General features: G+C 39.8%; 1 long non-coding RNA gene across 1 annotated transcript; it reads right to left on the bottom strand.

Moving 5' to 3' along the window:
- Positions 1 to 478: 478 nt before the first annotated feature.
- Positions 479 to 5,718, bottom strand: LOC128791782 (uncharacterized). The gene is made up of 4 exons (XR_008432139.1): positions 5,639 to 5,718; positions 3,832 to 3,964; positions 577 to 648; positions 479 to 493 (listed from the first exon to the last, which is right to left on the bottom strand). It is a non-coding gene; the product is annotated as an uncharacterized LOC128791782 (long non-coding RNA).
- Between the last annotated feature and the right edge of the window lie 363 nt (positions 5,719 to 6,081).

Below are 6,081 nucleotides of genomic sequence, written 5' to 3'. Positions count from 1 at the left end.
GAGCAGTAATAATTTAGTAGGAGATAATAGGAAGTGATTCAGAGTACAAATGGTATGATCAGATTAAAATCTCATTACATCTCTACTTTATGGACTGCTGTGAAAATGTACAATATTATTTTTTTATTTATTAAAAGCCAAGCATCTAGAGTAGCATTATAAATGCAGAAAGCATGTTCAGTTTTCTGAAATTGTGCAGAGCCTACAAAGGCTAGTGGGGCAGAAGAAAAGGAGATAAGTAAAAAGACAAAAGCAAAGACTGAAGAAGGCATGAAACAAGAGTAAAGGGATGATAAGGAGTGTCAAAATTGCAGTATTGCTAAATGGTCATGGCTCTGTACCTGTTCACCCTTTGCACCTTTGGCACCATCTCTAACTGGTGAGACACTGGCTGCAGGAGCATTGCACTGAACTTCTGGGCAGGAATAAATTGTCTTTTCATGTTTTTCTGTACTAACTGAACTTCTTACTCTTAGCGGTGAAAGCCAAGGCGCTGAAAGGATGAAAGTCCACAGATCGATGACAAATCCAAGTCATTTAATAAATTTCTCCATTTGCATAATTCTGAGGGGTTACCTGGGAAATGCACTCCTGTCTTCAGGCAAAAGGGATAGTGTCTGACTCATGTCACATAGCCCCTGATTGTATCTGCGCATATTGAAAAGAAACAACCAAACTTATAACAGTCTGAAAGTCTTGAGGTCTAATGAAAATACCTAATATCACAACAATCATTAATCTCACCATGCTACAAGTTAATTTCAGTGTTTTGTTCATTTTTTGTTAATTTGTTCATGTACAGCATTTATCTTCATGCCAAATGAGTCATACAATATTCCAGTTGAGGATGAATCCTCAGCAGCTCATTGTGTTTCTGCTGGGACTCTTCACACCTATCAGGTAATGCCTAAGCTCAAAATGATTAAGTGCTTCTCTTATTAGAATCTCCACTAATTGCATACACCTTGAATGACAAAAAGCTCAAGTATGTTTGAGCAGCAATGATCTGAATGCCTCCCCTATTTCTCCTTGTATATTAAAAAGATACATTTCTCCTCAGTATTACATCTCAGAGCTGAGCTCCTTTTGGATTCCAAAAGATCTGCAATCCTTTGCTGCCCTCTCTGAGCAGAACAGCAGTAACAGATAGAAACATCATAAGGTAAAGCTCTGACAGGCTGCACCACAGTGATTGCCCTTGTTTTCAATATGAGTGTCAAATGTGAGGCATAGCATGTATTGTCTTTTACTGAAAAAGGCACAAAATTAAACTACCACAAATGTGAGCTGACAAAGTTTTATAGTACATAAGCCACATACTAAAGTCAAGTGGCCCTAATTTGTCCCAGTTCTACCAGTCAAAAAAAGAGAATCCTTGGGAAAAACCATTTGGTTGACAGATTTGGGTAATGAGAAAAATCAAATCCAGCATGAATTCTGCTATTCAGCTCAATAATTTCTCTTTATTTTAAGCTTCAGAAAAGATTTCCCACAGAGAGCAGCTTCCCCTGTCAGGTTTCATCTGATAAAGTACCCTATAATCATTAGAATATTACTGTAAGAACATTGCAATTAGGATAAACAGCAGAGGTTAAGAAGCACCATTTTTCTATATTATTCTTTGTGCTTCCTCCATTAGGCTCCCATCAAAGTCTAGAGCAATGGCACATACTAAAATAAAATAAGGAAGGTATTTAGCTAACTAGCATAACAAACTTGAATCCTGGTTTATAGTTCTTATCCAATTTCATGGACTCCAGACAGTTCTTAATACCCTGTAAGGATTTCCTTCTGCTGATTTTCTATACTATGTTAATTATACAATACTAGGGAAGTTGACATTGCTGGTGTCTCCCTTGAAGGTAACAAGACAAAGCTCAAAATAAAAGAAAACTTGAAAACAAAATATAAGCCTTCAGATAAGTTCACTCCCTGCAGGGATTCAACCTTACACAAATCTCTGTTGGTTTTGCCAGCCAGGAGCTAAAATCTATTTACATCCATAGTTTTCCAGGATGCTGCAATTGTTTATTCTAGAAGAGCCCAAGTGCCTGTTTAAACTTGGGCAAAATGGTGGCAGGTTTTCCTAGCAATTAAATCACTTTCTAAGGCAACTGATGACAATTAGCACCAACAACAGCTTAGATTAAAAAAAAGCAAAATGCACCAAATTTCTCACAAAAATTGAATAAATCTTAGGGAGCTGAAAAAGAAAAAAACCCCCAGGTTTTGCAATCCATACTTATAGAAGGATAGAGAATCCCATGTGGAGAATCACATTGTGTGGATTTAATGACAGTCTTCAGGTCATACACAGTTTGTGATTTCTCGGCAGAGATCAGAATTAGGCTTTGAAAGGTGCCCTGAAACTTATATTTAGGAGACAACTAGTTTGGAAAGTCCTTTTTGAAGACAGATGTCTCAGGTAGTTCATTTTTCCTCCTTAAAATATGCTTTAAGCCATGATTGACCCAATGCAGGTAACAATAGAGAGGGGAACCTGGTGAGGCAGCAGGAAGTCCTTTTTCCAGACCTAGTCTTGGAGGTGACAGCTCTTGATCATCAGCCCAAAAGCTGGCAGAAGAGGACAGCCCTGTTGAATTAAAGTCCCAGGAAACCTCTATTTACACACAGACTACTCAGGGGCAGAATGCTCTTAGACTGTGAGATTCCACCCTCCTGACAGTTCTCCTTGTCAGGTTGCTGGGGGGCAGTCCACGAAAGTCTCTCCTAACCACCATGTCTGCATCAACCTGCAAAGGCTGCAAGGCCTCAGCACAGTCAAATACTCATTCCAGCAAAGGAGCTCTTCCCTTCCCAACACTTTTGCCACACCAGTACACAGTGAAGCTTGCTGCACCACCAGTTTGCCTGGCAGCCAGCACAACAGAGAGCTGGAGAGAAGAAGTGAAACAGAAACTGGCTGAATTTTTAGCAGGAGGACGAGCCTGCCAAAAGGAAAAGGTATATCCTCTGCATTTCTACTAAAAGCTGTTATTTTGTGCTTTGTTTTAGAAAGAGCTTGCTCACTGGCTTATCTGTGTCTTGCACAATCCTGATGATTGCCTACCTCAGTCTTCCCACCCCTATTTACAGGGGCTGCATACGACATCCTGGGGGTGAGCCCTTTGCTCTGTGCCTGGCCTTGGGCAGACCTTGGCTGTGGTACAGTACCAATGAACAACTCAGGAATCAGCACAACTGCAGGCACTGAGTTTTGACTGGAAGGTTTTTCCCCTTTTTTTCAGTTAGTGGATGGAGTTTTCAGTAACCTAGGAGAGGGAAGGCTATTTGACACCTGCTTTCCTGCAGTGACTGCCTTTCCTGCAACAGAGCTGGCACTGTCCAGCTGGCCAAGGTACCTTTGTGTGCACATGGAAAGTACAGTGTGTGCTTGGTAGCTCTGCAAAATTAAAAACATCAAATCTAATGCTGAGGAAGAGACTTTTCAGCAATTTTGCTTGCAGAAAATTTCCTTACTAAGAGTAAGGTCCTTTAGATATTTCTAGCTGCAAAAATTCAAGCTCTCAATCCCTGCAGCAGTGTCAGCAGGGGTTTTGTTCCCAGGATGCCATTTCTGGGGTTATTATTCTCTGTTCTGGTTGCATTGGAGAGAGAAGTTATAGGCTGTCAGGTTGCCTTGTATCTTTTCTATTCAAGGGTTAGGATAAATTTAGTGTCTGTAAAAATATAATGAACGCATCAGTTCAAAGCAGTGCTACTTGTCAGACATTATTTGATAAAAAAATTGTAGAGCCAACATCATTAAAAAGAGATTTGGAATTAGAGATCTATTGGGTTTTTTTAAATAAGCTGAGTTTCCACACTGACCTTTGCTGTTTTGGCCAAGAAGCAGACATGGGATCCATACGCTGTCAACACGCGGCACTCAGGGCTCAGCTTGTAACCCACAAAAATGTCTGGTTTGTTGAACGTCTGTTGAACTTCTCTGGAGATTGCTTGCCTGCAGAAGTATAAAGCAGACAAGATTGTCAGCAATTCCCCACCCCTAGGTTCTCACCAGGTCAAGACACCATCTTGCTGAAACATAGTCCTTCCACACCGTAGAAATTTCACTAAACTCTGCCAAACCCAGCATGTTTATATGAAGAACAAAATGTATAGGACTATTATAAGTATCTGCATTAAGCAACAAATAAAAATAATAACAGCAGGTGGCTTAGTATTCACAAACTATTAAATGTTTTTCTTAACTGGGTTTGTAATTCTTTTCTCCCTGTGTATCTCTATATGCTTATCTCTGTATCTTCCTCCAGAATTACTTGGTTGTGATTCCAAGTTTGTGTACACAGCTCCTCACTATTTAGAGCCTTCTTTCTGCATACCATTCTTTTGAGGGAGTGGTCTTATGTCTGTGTATTTTTTGAATATATAGTGAAACTCTGCAGATTTCCTTGGAGAAGGAAGCAGCTCAGCACGGGAGAACACCTAGCTTTTGAAGTTTCAAACCTGCCTTTGGAGCCATCAGTTTTGAGCATTCTTTGCCAGCAGCAATATCATATGGGAATAACATAAGTGGGAGCTATACCCAATTATTTTCATCACAACATAGCAGGGTGACAGCTCCTAGACACTTGCAAAAGAATATATGGTTAAAGCACTGGGTAGAAATGCACAGCTACCTCACTGATTTGCTTTGATGTAGGACCATCAGAGTGCTTTTATTCTGAAACCAGGAGTTCACAAAGTGTTTCAAATTTTCATTGAGACAATTAGAGACAGGATTAAAGACTTTTGAAGAACAAAACTCTAGGAATAACCTTGCCTCAAAAAAAACCTCAGAGCAGGCATTTTGAAGCATGATTCTTAATAGGTACTCACACAGTGAGTATAATTAGAGCTCTTAGAAATATATAAAATAGAAGCTGTCCTGTGCAGGATCATTTTCTTGTGAATTAGTAGTGAATTATGCCTTGCCTGTGTATCCTACCATGCATCCGTGCTTCTGCACAATCAGAAGGATGGAGCAGAGCTGAACTTCTTTACCTATTTCTTTTGACTTGTCAGCCTGCCAAAGGGACTGTGCACATGAAGACTTGCTTTCTGTTTTGTTTTCTATCCTGGAATAGTTAATCCTCATTAATGATAAAATCTTTGAGTGTCCTGTGACTGCTTGGTATATTAAGAGCAAGGTAAAAGTATCAACTTCTTGTGAGGGAGTAGGGAATTTCTACAGTAGGACACACTAGGAACAATGCCACAGGAATAACACAGCTTGCAAGGCTGACCATAATCTTGACAGAAACTGTTAGGAGAGTGAGGCAGTTCTGAAGCAGACCAGACCAAAAACCCCAAACAACCTGTTTAATTCAGAGGCAGTTCTGTTTGACATTCAATGCTGACGATTCATGCAGGATCCCTCACTTGGGATACTGACTATTAAGAACACGTGTACTGAGCTTCTCCTCCTCTTCTGAAAATCTGCTGTTTCCTGTCATCTGAGGTAAAAGACATGTGAACTCTAAAAGCATGAGATTCTGAATGAAGATAAATAACATCAAAATGCTGTTCTTACCATCCCTAGTCAGCTCTTCTACTTTAATTACATTATAAAAGTTTGACTATAAAGTAAAAAAAACCTCTCTCTTCAGCTTCATGGAGCTTTAAGGGATCTTACCTTGCACATTTGGAATGCATCTGCATATGGGACACTCATCACTCCATAAAAGTTTTTATCCAGCACCAGGCCACTTTGCACCCAGCTTTCTGTTTGACTCCTGCAAAGAGTGCACTGCTTAGTGCAACTGGAAAACTGAGCACAGTGTATATTTATATCTTTATCCTTGAGAATAGCTATGGTTTTATCCCAGTATTAAAGGAGTTAGGGAGCTAGAGAGACAGAACATTGCAGGGTTTTGTCTGCTCCAGTACACCTGCCTACAAAGGTAAATTACAGTGCTTCATGATTAAACCTGAGTTTACACCTTGATATTTACTCAACTGAATCAAACAAAAATATTTTGATGCTGACACACCTGTATGATGCTGAACTGTTCAGCACCATATTGCTCCGAGAAATGGTTAAATGTTGCCATCAAACAATAACAAACCAAAAATAAA

This window comes from Vidua chalybeata, chromosome 8, assembly GCF_026979565.1.
Source record: "Vidua chalybeata isolate OUT-0048 chromosome 8, bVidCha1 merged haplotype, whole genome shotgun sequence".
Taxonomy (NCBI): domain Eukaryota; kingdom Metazoa; phylum Chordata; class Aves; order Passeriformes; family Viduidae; genus Vidua; species Vidua chalybeata.
The sequence above is the reverse complement of the archived record's forward strand: the minus strand, read 5'-3'. Positions and strand labels throughout refer to the sequence as shown.